This window comes from Drosophila mojavensis, unplaced genomic scaffold (genome assembly GCF_018153725.1).
Source record: "Drosophila mojavensis isolate 15081-1352.22 unplaced genomic scaffold, ASM1815372v1 contig_36, whole genome shotgun sequence".
NCBI lineage: Eukaryota > Metazoa > Arthropoda > Insecta > Diptera > Drosophilidae > Drosophila > Drosophila mojavensis.
The window spans coordinates 11,839,658-11,853,190 of record NW_025318858.1 but is presented as its reverse complement, the minus strand read 5'-3'; the positions used below and the strand labels follow the sequence as shown (position 1 = coordinate 11,853,190).

Here is a 13,533-nt window from a genome sequence, read left to right as displayed (position 1 = left end):
AGTTGAAGCTGCTAAGTCATGGTCTCTAGCTTAGCGGCTGAAAGAAATAGAATTCTAATTTTGGGACCATTGCTCTATTGATTTGGTCTGTTTGATTGGCTAGGACTATATTATTGGTATTATATCACTAATAATATATATATCGCCCAACTTGCAACCATTTTGAATACAGATGAATCCCCGGCATAGGCTTTAATTTAGATTTTGAGGACTCTAAATCATTGGGTTCTTCCGATCAATTTCATTTTAGTATAGGTCATTGTTATGGTGTGTGTCACTAATCCAGCTGAACATAATCATTATAATTATACATCATGAATAAAATTCTCTTATCTAATTTATTTGTTTACATGAAAACCCTTAGTGCTAATATCTCAAATAAATTAACATAATTCTAGGAAAATATTGATCAATGTGCTTTTGGAATCTGAAACGATAAAAATATTATAGTAATCAATAAAATAAAAAGAAATTTATAAATCCATTCATAGGGCTTCGTAGGACTTCTGTTTGTTGTTCATGATTTCTTCAATCTGAAATAAACAGTGTATAATTAAAAATAATTAAACAAATTAAAATTACACATACATGTCCCAAGTATATGAAGTTGGATTCTGTAAATGATCTTAATGTTTCCTAAAAGTAAAAGAATCAAATAATTTGAGTTAAATATATTTCATTGATTGATTATGCTGACAATTATTGAAACCTCAGCTAAATTTAGATAAATGAAAATAATAATTATGTATACCTTATTTATATTTAAGTTAGATCCTGCGGCCATATTTCATCCGTTTGGTCACATGCTGAAAGTGGAATAAATTGTAAAGACTTAAAAATAATAAAGTTATTTAAACACATTTATCAATCATAATTTATACTTAATTCACATTTAGGCCACATCTTTCGGCCATAGCTCTATCCACAGCTTGTTAAACAATATTTCAGTCAACAATTAATACAATTATCACATTTAATGCCCGTCCACAATGCATATGAAATTTCCTGCTACCGGAAAGCCACACACACACACACACACACACACACACACAAACACAAAGCTCAGCACACTTACACACAGACACACCTGTGGGCATTTGTGTTGCTACACGTTGTAGCTCACTTGAAATCTCGTGCCAAAAGTGAAAACTCCGCTGGGAGTTTTGCTGGTAGCAACTGGGGGCGACGCGGCAGGCCCATTCAATTACACCTGCTTACGAGCATTACAATGCCATTATGGTATGTATGTGTGTGTGTGTGTGTGTAACAATGTCAGTGTAGGCGTGTGTGTATGTGCGTTCTTTGACGTTGGGCACTTGGCAGCCAACGCGCGCTGGCAGCTCGACTATGTCCTCAACCTTGTGCTGCTGCCGTCGCCGTCGCCGCCGCTGCTGCTGCTGTGGCTGTAGACTTGCCAACAATTTTATTACATTTTCGTCTGTCGACACTTTTGTGTTGTTGTTGTAGTTGTTATTGCGGTCGCTTATTACTTAGTAGCAATAACAACAACAACAACCACAACGGCACAACTCAAGCCCAAGTGCCAACAATAATAATTACAACACCAACAAAAATCACAGCAGCACGAGCAGCAGCAGCGGTAGCAGCAGCAACTGTCTGCCAAAAAGTTCCGTTCCGTGTGCCAAAAACAGTCGACGACAAATGCCACATAAAACATAAATGAATAACAGATACAACAGGAATACCAACAATTAGAATAAATGGGAAAAACAAAATGTGAGAGTCGAACTAAAGATACCCAGTGTCGAGTGTAAATTCGTTATCGAAAGCTAGAAAGCCAAGCTAATTCGTATGAATCTAATTAAAAATATATTAAATATGAAACAGATGCAAAATATAGATATTCTCTAAGGATGTGTACATCTATTTAACATTTCTACATTCCACAGCTCTCACACACATCACTACCCGCTTGCCAGCAACAGGGTATAACAATAACAGCTAGTGACGGCAACAACACAGTCACAGTCAGCGTAAAGTAGATGAAGATAACTACACAGAGAGAGCCTGGCTAGAGAGCGGAGGAGAGAGCGGCAAAGAGTTGGGGGCAGCCACTACTCAGCACAATTTCGCAATTTGGTTGCCCATGAAAGAACAGAAAGATAGAGAGAGAGAGAGAGGCAAAAAAAAAAAGAAGATGAAAGTACTGAAGCGCAACTCGGCTGCAAATTTTTGGTTATTAAATTTTCAATGTGGATTTGAATACGTCCCTGCTGCTGCTGCCTCCATAGTTTTTGGGCTCACAACAGACGCAAAGTGTTGAAACATGTTACACACTGCAAGCAACACAACAACAACAACAACAACAAGGATTCACTGTTGCTTGTTGGCGTGTTTTTCGTGCAGATTTAATTAGTTTTTATTACCACAAAAAGAAAATGCAGCGCTATTTGTTGTTGCATTGCATATGGAACATTTCATGGGTGTTCTTATTGTTGTTGTTGCTGTTGCTTTCATTGCTGGTGTTGTTGTTCTGTCTGCCTGTTCAGCTGTGCTCTTTGCGATTTGGCGTTCGTGTCGCTGTTAAATAGTCCCATTTTATGTTTCATACTTTTATAAGCTGTCTGCATTTGCTTGCAGTCTGGCTCTGCTCATAACGGTTCTATAGTGCTGCTTAGCGCATAGGGGAGGATAAAACAAAAGAGAACATAGAATTAGAGTAAGCTGGGCAAAAAATAAGTAAAACTGGTGATATAGTAAAAATTACCTGCTGGAATACCCTTTATAAATTTATATTTACTTTATTCTTTTCTTGATTAAATAGGTAACTTAATACAATATTTGCTTATTTACTTCGATTTTAAGTTTCCATAATTTAAAACAGATTAATAAGAATGCTAGCTCACGTGATAAAAAAGTAGATTTGATGTATGTACATCTATATGTAAATACATAAGAGTATGTATGTACATACATATACATATATGTTTAACGCAGAACCAAAGATATGCGCACCGGCAACGAGCAAAGCGACAGTTCTCGAGCAACTGAGCGCAATTGATACAAAAAGCGACTTCACCATGCATTTGCTCAATAACAAGAAAAAAGCTCAATAGTCGCTCAACTAAGATAAATGCCACGCTCTTATTATCTGTATAACTACTTTGCCAACTCTCGACCATAATGTATATGTAAATACGTACATTGACACAGCGCTCAGTTGCTTAATATAGTCCACACATTATTACTGCTTTAATACGTCTGAGCATTTTACATGCTCTCATTTCTTAGCTGCGATCCAAGCGGTTCTGTGTGGATTCTAAGTTTTCTTGTGATCTTCTCGCGCAGAGCAAGGAATCCCACATGTGTGTGTGTGGGATTGGTGTTTATTATTATTATTATTCCGCTCTCGCGCATACTAACAGTGCTCAGTCGCTCAGTGTAATCCCAGCGCCTTTGCTGCCTTAAAGTGTGTAAGCACTGCAAATGCTTTCTTAGTAAGGCTGTTATCTTCTCGCTCAGAGCAAAGAAGTATGCAAAAGTGTGTGTGTGGATATGGACTACATTTAAGGCTTAGGAGGCAATGCTTCTGCTTAGTTCTTACTTACGATCCACGCAACGCTCTGTGGGTTCTAGGTTTTTTTGTTGCCTTCTTGCTCGTAAAATAGCGTAAAATATGTATGTGTGTTTCCAGTTATAGAGCTTACAGAGGTCACACTCCCATATGCATATGTATTTACCTCCGTATGCTCACCTTATGATTCACTCTGTGCGTGCACACACTGTTGAGATAAGATGAGTGATTATCTATGTTCAAAGCACCGGAATGCAATGGCTCATATATGTATACACATGTGTATTCTTACTATTTCAATGTTATCACTAAAAATATTTGGCACTTTATATTTCCTATTTGCAAGCTAAATTAAAAGAACTTAATTTGTTGCATATTTTGACATTTCCATTTAATTTCGCAATCGTACTTAAGTACATATTTATGACAAATAACTTTGTTATTATTTCGAGGAGTTAATCATTTGCTCAATTGCTGTCGAGAAATCTCAACAATCGCAATTTGGTCAGCCACAACAGCACAATGGGAATGGCAATGGGAATCTGATGAGAACTTAGCTTCAACATAACCAACAGAAACAACAACAACAAAGCAAACAGCAAACGATAATGAAAAAGTGGAGAAACAAAACTGAATGCAAAGTTTGGCACTAAATTCACAAATTGCTCAAGTTTTAAACTTTCGACAGCGAAAGAGCGAGATAGGAGATGAGCATGAGAGAGAGAGAGAGAGAGAGAGCGCGCGCGAGACAGGGACAGGGACAGTGGGAGAGCCACATTTTTGGTTTGGCGAAACTATTCAAAAACAGAGATTTACGCCATGCATTGGGTAAGGAAGTTGGGGTGCTTGGCCCCCAAATGGGAGCTAAGCCAAGAACTTGGAATAGAGCTTGGAGTGGGGCGGGAATAGTTAACAGATTTGCTTGCATAGTTTGCGGTTTGCTGCCTTCATTTAACTGCCAGTTGGTAAATTGAAACAGTACCAACAATTGCTGCTGCTGTTGTTGTTGTTGTTGCTGCTGCTGCTAGTTTAACTTGGCTTATAGTTGAGTTATTAAAAAGCAATTTGTGGCCGTCAAGGCAAGTGTGTGGCAGATTGAGCGTAAATGCAGCTGAGCTCAAAGTTGCCTCATAACCCAAAAATTGTTTTTGAATGTGGGTGGGGCGCTTAGGTGGACCGTGGGATACTGCTGCATCAATGCGGATTAAGCAGCATACGAGCATTGTAAGCTAACCTTTACCTAAACTAAATCAATTAGAAGCGAGTATATGCAGAGTCTCAAAGCCATCACAAATTTTGACTCTCGCACGGCTTTCAAAAGGTGCAAGGCAACACGAATCCTTATCCTCATATGCCTTTACTATGGCAGGATAATAATATAATATACAGTTAGCAATATATATATATATATATATATACATTTATAAATTCATACTTTCTTGCCTATATTTATCCATCTCTTTCTGTCTCTCACTCAGCAGCAAAGAAATAAATATTAAACACATATTCAAATCATAAATTTCATATAAAAAAAAAAAAAAAAAAAAAAACAAAACCCACATACAGCAGAGCCCATAAATGTGCCACAAAAATATCGACTATGAGTCAAGAGAAAGTACAACAATAACGACAACAATGAGCTAGACTCTGTTAAAATTCGCATGCAAATAAAGGCGAAAATCATTATCTGAGCATGAAAATCTGGTTAACTTCGTTTAGAGTAGAAACAAAAAAAAACATAGAAAACATAAAAAACAAAGTAAAGAAAAGCAGCCAAGGGAACATTTTTCAAATGTAGTCGAAAAGCCAACTAACCAACTCACATAGGGAGCTCGAAATGCAAATGCGCTGCCAAGTGGCGAAAGGATGCGACGGCAAAGGACCCACAGCCAAGGACAAGTAGGTGCCAACAAGTTCTGCGGCGTTAAAAGGCGTTGTTGACAGCGAAGCGAGGAGGGCTGAGATGGGTACAGCATGGGGCTGGGAGTAGGAGCAGCTGGAGCAGGAGGCAGCAAGCGCTTGCTGCAGACGGGCCATTGTCATATATTATGTTAGTCAAGGCAGCTGGCAGCGGCACCTGCAACAACAACAACAACAACAGCAGCAACAGCAGCAACAATGCCACTTGCATTAAATAACGGAAATGAAAACAAAAGACTTCAACTTCCGGCCAAGGCGCGAGACACGTGGAGCAACCAAAGCGCCCAAATTGCACTCGAGTGAAAATGGAAAGTGGAAAGTGTAAAATGGCAAATGTGGCTTTTGTATCCCTCTCTCTCTCCCTCTCTCACTCCCTTGCTCTCTCTTGCTCTATTTCCATCTCTTGTTGCTTACTTTGATTGCATTGCCAGCTGCCTCTGCCGCTGCCTCTGCCTCTGCCCCTGCCCCTGCAGCTGCCTCTTCTTGAGAGTTGGGGGCAGGTGTTTGTTTGGCGTCCCGCATGTGGCATAAATAATTTGCACTCAACGCGGCAAAACAAACGACGGCCAAACTCGGCACTTGTAGAGCTCCAGCACATGGCGAAGCAGCAGCAGCAGCAGGCGGGAGCAGAAGGAGGAGGAAACGGGCGGGCGGGCTTCTTGCAAGCGGAAAACATTTCCCGCTGGAGAACGTGCTCTGGTGGTTTGTTCTTCGTTTGTTCTTTCGCTCTACAATTTTTTTGGTTTCTATTTTGTTTTGTGTTCTTTTTTTTTTTTTATTATTACATTTGCCACTGTGTTGCTCTCAAGTGCAAGGACACGAGGCATTCTGGTTGTGTCTAGGCTGCTCCATGGAGACTTGCGGCATGCGTTGCAATGAAATTTCGTTGGATACAACTGGGAAATAGATATGCAGTCAAAGACATTACAACATAACAGTTCACTTGGTCTATCTCTTAGCAGAAATCTATTTAGTAAGGCTGTGTGGCTATACTAGATACGTCAGGTATTTGCTATAAATTACATTCTTCTTTGCTGAAAATAATTTCCATTTTTATACATTTTAGGTTAAGTTAAATATAATTTATAAATGACATTCTTCTGTACTAAACATAATTTTTTATATTTTCATAAATTTCAGATTAAATTTAATTTGAAATTTAAATTTAAAAAACTAACACTATGTAAAATCTAAAAAAAAGAAAAATAATAATTTGACAAGGTTTTTTGAAGAAAAACAAAACAAATTTTGAAGCTGAAATCCTTATTTTAATCCTTATTGTTGCAATTAAAATCAGAGTTTTTTTTTTTTTTTGAAATAAAGATTTTTAAAATGACTTTTAGAATTGAAAAGGTATGAAATAACAATGTACAATCAATATTTTAATGATATAGTATTAAAATTTTTATTACACTATTTAAAAAAAAAAAAAATTCAAAATAATAATAATAGTAATAATAATAATAATAATAATAATAATAATAATAATAATAATAATAATAATAATAATAATAATAATAATAATAATAATAATAATAATAATAATAATAATAATAATAATAATAATAAAATAAATGTTTTTGTGGATCCACATATCGTGCTCTACATAAACTTAAATGGCAAAAATTCACTCAATAACTGATTATGCCAGTTAATGATTTTATATCGGCATGAAAAAAGCGCACACAAAAGTGAATGCAGTCGTAGCTAAATTTTTGCCTAGTTTAATGTGTAGCTAAAAAAAGAGTGAAATAAATAAATGCAAAAACTGTGGCAGCAAAAGCAGTTACCGCCCATGCTTATGCACGTTCAGTGGAGTCAGTTCCAGTTCCAGTTCCAGTTGCAGCTGCAGCTGCAGTTCCGGCTGCTGGCACGTGTATGAATAAGTGGACGGGCTGCTGGCTTGATAACGGCTAAAATTTATTGGCAATTGAGAGACTACCAAGTGGCCAAGCGACAGAGCAAGAAAGGGCGAGCGAGAGCGAGATATATATATATATATGAGAGTTAATAGAATTGCAGCAGAGTTGCGAGGGATTAAAGTAGCAGCAGCAGCAGCACAAGCAGCGGGCAGGATACCGCGAAATGAAGTTCAAGCGCAGCTAAAGCAGCTGCAAAAAGTCTTTCAGCGCTTGGAATTTGTATTTATGACGACATTAAATTGCCGCCAAAATGGGAAAATGGCTAGCTAAACAAAAGGGTCCGCGACTGGGCGGGGCGGGGCCGGGCCGGGCCGGGCTGGCAGACAACTGGCTGCTAACCAGGCCAAGATAAATAGCAAAACAAAAACCACTCAAAGCCGCGTAAATTGAGGCAAGCTCTTCCTCCGGCTGCCCCGCTGCACCGACTGCCCGAAATAAAAAACTTTTGCCCATTTTAGTTTTTGCGGTCAGATGGAACAAGGAGGAGCAGGACATGAATGTGGACAGGCACAATCATCGAGGCGAGACGAGGCGAGGCGTAGAGCGGGCTAAGAATACACTTAGTTGCTTTGCGCATTCTTAGTACAGCCGGGAACTCATTGAAAATGCCTAGCGAGGGTATATTAGCGTTGCCCAGGAGATTGTTTTTATTTTTTTCAAGAGTCTAATCAACAATCTATGAGTAATGGTATGTAGCTTATATCTAAAGTCAATGACTTGTCATGTATTTAGATGTATATAGATAGACTGAGTATTCCATTATATACTTATATACATCATAAACATCAGATCCTTATCCGGTTAAAGAACGAGATGGAGCTGGAGAGATAGACAGAGTATGAATATCCCAGTACATATTCAACATAACCTCAACAGTCAAATACATTGGCAAGCTAGGAATATCTTGTTTATAAAGATATTCTTAGATATCGAAGGTTATAGATTATGAATATTTCCTTTATTTGAGCACCCGAAATACCCACACCACGTAAAATCCACTGGCAGGCATGCCGGGTATATTCTAGTCGTTCCTTTCAACTTTTGGCCACTTTCCATTTGCTTTCTACTTATAGCCGGCATGTTTACTATTTTATTTTATTTTTGGCGCGTCGGCGTTGGCCAAAACCACAAGAAACGACAACAAAAACAACAACAACAAAAGCAACAGCAGGCAACAAAAAACTTAGCGTTAAATTACTGCGAAGTCCCGAGGGCACAAAAAACCGAAAATGGAAATTTATGTCCCAATTGCATTTCGCACGTCGCGCCCCCTAGGAGAAAACTTTGCCCGGCCCGATTATTGGTTATATACGAGTGTGTATATATTTTTGTATTTTATTTTTTTCGGTAGGTTCACTAATTATATTAAATTTGCATTAAATTTGTACATTTCATGCATCGATTAACACTTGGATTTCAAGTCGTGTCTCGTTCCGAGCATGTCCTTGCCTGCCCTGCCCGGCCCATTAAAAGGTAATTCGATATACACTTTTGACTTCGCCAGCGCCAAGTGGGGCAGCCTCGCTTTAAACAAAGTGCCACAAGGCGAAGCAACAGTGAGCGGACATCCATTTATCACTCGGACTAAGCCCCAGTCGCGACGATGTCAGAGGGATATAGCCTTAGCCCAAAGCCCAAGGCCCACGTTCGGCTGGCTGAAGCGTAAAGCTTAAATGCAGCTTTAAGAGTTTTTTCTCTCCTTCTATAAATATACCATAAATATGCAATGAAATTGGACGCTAGCAAATCGAAAGCGAAACTCTCAACTGATTTTTAGTAATCGAATGAGCTTTGATAGCGATTTTGTTGCCCCTGGGAAATCGACGCTGGTTGCATTAAAATATGCAAATTCTTATATAAATACATTTCAGATCTTATCGCTGCTGTGGCCCGCGTAATGAAGCGAATTATGAGAAATCGAAAATGGGAATCCTGGGAGAAGCTCATTTGGTCAACATTCGAAGTAACAGCCCAATTTGGATCTCAAATTCCAATTGCGGTTACTCTCGCCTATCGCTGGCAACCCATCTCTGTGCTAACCCTGATTGTCGTTCGCGATTGCCAGAGCAAGCCTTCGCGTCTTGTTGTCTAAGTCCCGTTAACAGACGAAAGACGTTGCTAACAAGTCTAAGCCGCTTTCGTCCACAAATAATACACAGTGAGGGAAGACAGAAGACAGAATGAGAAGCCGCAATAAAAAGCCAGTTATGGAGGGGGTAGGGAGGGTAAGGATTTAGAATGGGGCTTGGGCTGGAGTTGACTGTGAGGGAAGCGATTGCAATTGCGATTGAATTCAAATTCCGATGTTGCACTTCAAAGTCGAGTTGAAACCGAGACGAGTGAAAAGCAGCTGAAGCTGAAGCTGAAGCTGCTTCAACTGAGTGTCCCCATCTCTCAACCCCTTGCTTACCTTCACTCTCGCCCTCAACTCCTCTGCACCATTCACAGCGCCTTCGCTCAGTTCTCATCGGTTTATCCTGTTAAGCTCGTTTGCCATGACGCCAGTCGAGTGAAGTTCTCCATTCAGCGCCCTCCTTGTGTTTGTTTTGCCAACTGCGGAGGCGTGGCAGGAGCGGGAGTACGAGCAGGAGTGGAGCCAGAGGTAGCTGAAGCATGAAGGCCATTCGTGAATGCGAATGCGAATGTGGTGGCTGCTTCTCTTTGTTGTCGCCTTAAATATTTTATTGATGTCATTTCGACAATGGTCCAATGTTCACTTGGCTACTCCTCAGCTCCTCAGCTCCTTGAATGCTGAATGTTTTATTGCTGGCTTGTTGATATTTTTATCATCCTCGTCTCATCCTGCTTATGGCCGTTTACAGCGCTTTAACTGTTGTCCTTCGATTGCTGTCGCCGCTGTGGTTTAAAGGCTCAAATCAAATCAAATCAAATTTGATGCGCCTCATTTGTGGCAATTATTTAGCCATGGCCCACAACTGGATATATATTTAGACTGTGGACTTCATATACATAACCGTAAGGGTTAACCGGAGTTGACCAACATAAACATTTATCTCTTCAATTGCGTAAAGTTTCTCAAGTTCTTCTGTCTGCTGCCTTGGCCACATTCCCAGCTCGTGTGCTCGCTCCTCTGTGCGCCGATAAATTGAACAATTTTCCATTTATGCGAAATGCACTTACAACTTTATACCTTACACACACACACACACATACTTACAGAAGTTTTTGGTGCCTGTTGTTCGCTTCCTCCTTTAAAAAACTCACTCGCATAAAACAGAATTGGGCCCAAAGATAAAAAGTATGGCAAACATGTTCCACACAAAACTTCTCTCACACACACACACACACATACATACACACATTGTCTACTCACTCTCTATTGTAGTTTTTTCTTCTGCCACGCCCACTTTTTGTTAGGGGCCTCTTGTTAGGCATGCACCGAGAAATTTTGTTCATTCCGATAATTTTTCTTTTCAATTTGTTTTGTGCTCGTGCAGCGTCTAAAAGTATGCAACTGTTTTATGGAATTGGCTCGCAATTTGTCGCACAAATATGCCAAAGTCGGAAAATGCAAACTATGAAAATTGCCTGCCTGCCACATGCCACAAGACAATGGGAATTAGAGCTAAGAGTTGGACTTCTCCTGTGCGTGTGTATATGTTTTGCCTATAAATTATGAATAAAGCAAATGAAGAGATGGGAATGAATATATTGTGTCTTATCTGTAAGGATATTTATTTAAATGTAAGAGAATGTGTACAAAGAGAAATAAATATAGATATATGTAGGAAGATATATGAATTATAATTGTTATACATATGTGTCTTTATATAAATTGAAATACGGCTTAGTTTTCTTTTACATGTTGTTTCTTATAAGAAATGAATACTTGACCTACAGTTAGTTATATATAAAAGAGCGTAAAATTAATTTTAACTCTGATGAAAGTTAATAATAATTGACTCCTGCATTGCTTGTGACCTTAATTGTTAAAATATTATACATTTGAATTTTCTGAGAAATACTTTTTGAAAACTTTTTGTGTTCAAAATTATTTCTTGCAGTAGAAGAAACTGAGTCCCGCCTAGCATATGGCACATCGATTTGTTAGTCCGTATGAACAGAGATAACTCAATCGGCACAGAAAGAAATATCTGTATATACAAATATTTGTATAGATTTCATATAATAATAAGTAAGAAAACCTTGAGGGGGCAATGACCTTGGAAAGGCAGTGACCTTGAAAGGACAATGACTTTAGCTCGATATGCCCGTGATATTTAATAATAATTTCAAGTCTATATCTCTTATATCTTCTGAGATCGACGCGTTCATATATACGGACGGACAGACAGACGGACAGGGCTAAATCAACTCAACTCATCGCCCTAATAAAGAATTGTGGGGTCAGCCACGCCTCCAACTGCATGTTTTTTTTTTTAACCTAACCATTATATCCTGATTTCCCATTGAAAACGGGTTCAGGGTATAAGAATTAATATATTTTGCGATAACTCATTTCCATAGATCGTTCGTTTTATATCGGCTTATTCATATCTATGCATATGTATATGTATATGCGTATGTGTGTGTATGTATATGTGTTTGCTAGTAGATTTGTGTACATCGTTTCCAATACATATACAATATAGAATAACTATAACTGAAAACTTGAAAGTTCAGGGTATCGCTCAGTCGGGCAATATTAACGCTTACATAATTTAATTTAGTTTTATATTTATTTAAAAATCAACTTCAACTGCATTTACTTTCTATAAAGTTATGTATTTTAGCATACGCTTGAAGAATTTTAAGCACGTTTAAGTATTGTATATTAAATATTGCAGATTTAAAGCAGTTCGACTTGAAGAGAAACAAACAATAAGAAAATATGAAAGCGAATGGGAAAATGAAAGCGCATTGGAGACATTGGGAAACAAAGGAGAAATATACTCCTTGCTCTCCGATTCGCTTTCATATTTTCCTCTTCTTCTTTATAGCTCTTTAAGTCGCTCTGCTTTAAGCTGTTTCGCTTATTCGTTCGATAATCGGAAGCTATTATGCCCACATTAGTCTGTCGCCCCCGATTTATATTTTCCGCTTCTGCTACTACTTCCTCTAGCTCTTGTTGTTGTTGTTGTTGTTGTTGTTGTTGCTGTTGTCAACGTTTTTATGCAAATATTTACATATGCGCGACGACACACTTTTCACGCCCAGTGTCCTTGTGAAAGGCGCTGTTACATTTATTTTTCGACTGTTTGCTAAGGATCCGTCCGCTGCCGTCTGCCAGTCCGCTCCCTCCACCCTTCATCCCTCCCTCTAGCTATCTGGCTGCCAGGCTGCCGGCCTGACTGTCTGTCTCGTATTTTATTGTTATTTTAGCTATTAAATTGCTTCGGCTTATCGCACGTTTAAAAAAGCCAACAGCAACAACAACAATGAGTATGATGATGTGGCACGCCCCCAACGTCCCCACGTCGCTATGTCCCCACGCCCCGTCTCCCACACCGTTTGAATTGTAACTTTTAACTCCATTTATTGTAAATTGTTGTCGCTCGCTTTGCCGCAGGCGCCGCATTGCGTGCGTGGGCGTGGCATCTATCATTACAGATAAGAAAAAAAGAAAATAAACAGAGAAAAGAAAAACCGCGCGTGTTCTCTTTGCCTTGCCTTCAATTTTTCCCAGCTGCCGCGTATTCGATTTTCCATAAAAGGAATTCGCCTGCGGCACGTTCTTTATTTCAACTTGGGCAACGGCCCAACGAATGAGGCTGATATCTTGACTCTCTTCAGTCTCTGTCGTTTATCTCTTTTGTTTAGGAATTCATTCATGACATTTCAAATTGTTGCGAATTAAAAATAAAAATATATAAAAAAAAAAAAAAAAACAATAACAAAATAAATAAATAAATAAATTTTTACAATAAATACATATATATATATATATTTACAGAGAGAGGGGGCTGTACTGTGAATCTTCATCTTCTTCATTTACAAATAATTTTTAATTATTTATTTTAATAATTTATTTTAAAAACAAAATATTAATAATAATAAATAACTTTGAAACAAAGTGAAAAAAAAACATATTTTGGAACATTTAGAAAACTTAATAATAATAATTACGCAAATAAATTAAATAGAATTAAATAGAATATATACTCATATATAAAACAAATTATAAAGAAAATATAA

General features: G+C 38.3%; 1 long non-coding RNA gene across 3 annotated transcripts in view; it reads right to left on the bottom strand.

The window, feature by feature from the left end:
* Positions 1–319: 319 nt before the first annotated feature.
* Positions 320–13,533, bottom strand: part of LOC116803902 — a 52,287-nt gene continuing 39,073 nt past the window's right edge. For 2 of the 3 annotated variants that reach the window (XR_006357151.1, XR_004363916.2), the window contains exons 3-5: positions 752–806; positions 589–636; positions 320–533 (exon numbers count right to left, since the gene is read on the bottom strand). This is a non-coding gene — a long non-coding RNA (uncharacterized LOC116803902). Of the gene's footprint in view, positions 534–588; positions 637–751; positions 807–9,787; positions 11,005–13,533 lie in introns of all 3 variants that reach the window. The other variant, XR_006357152.1, reaches the window with a different exon arrangement.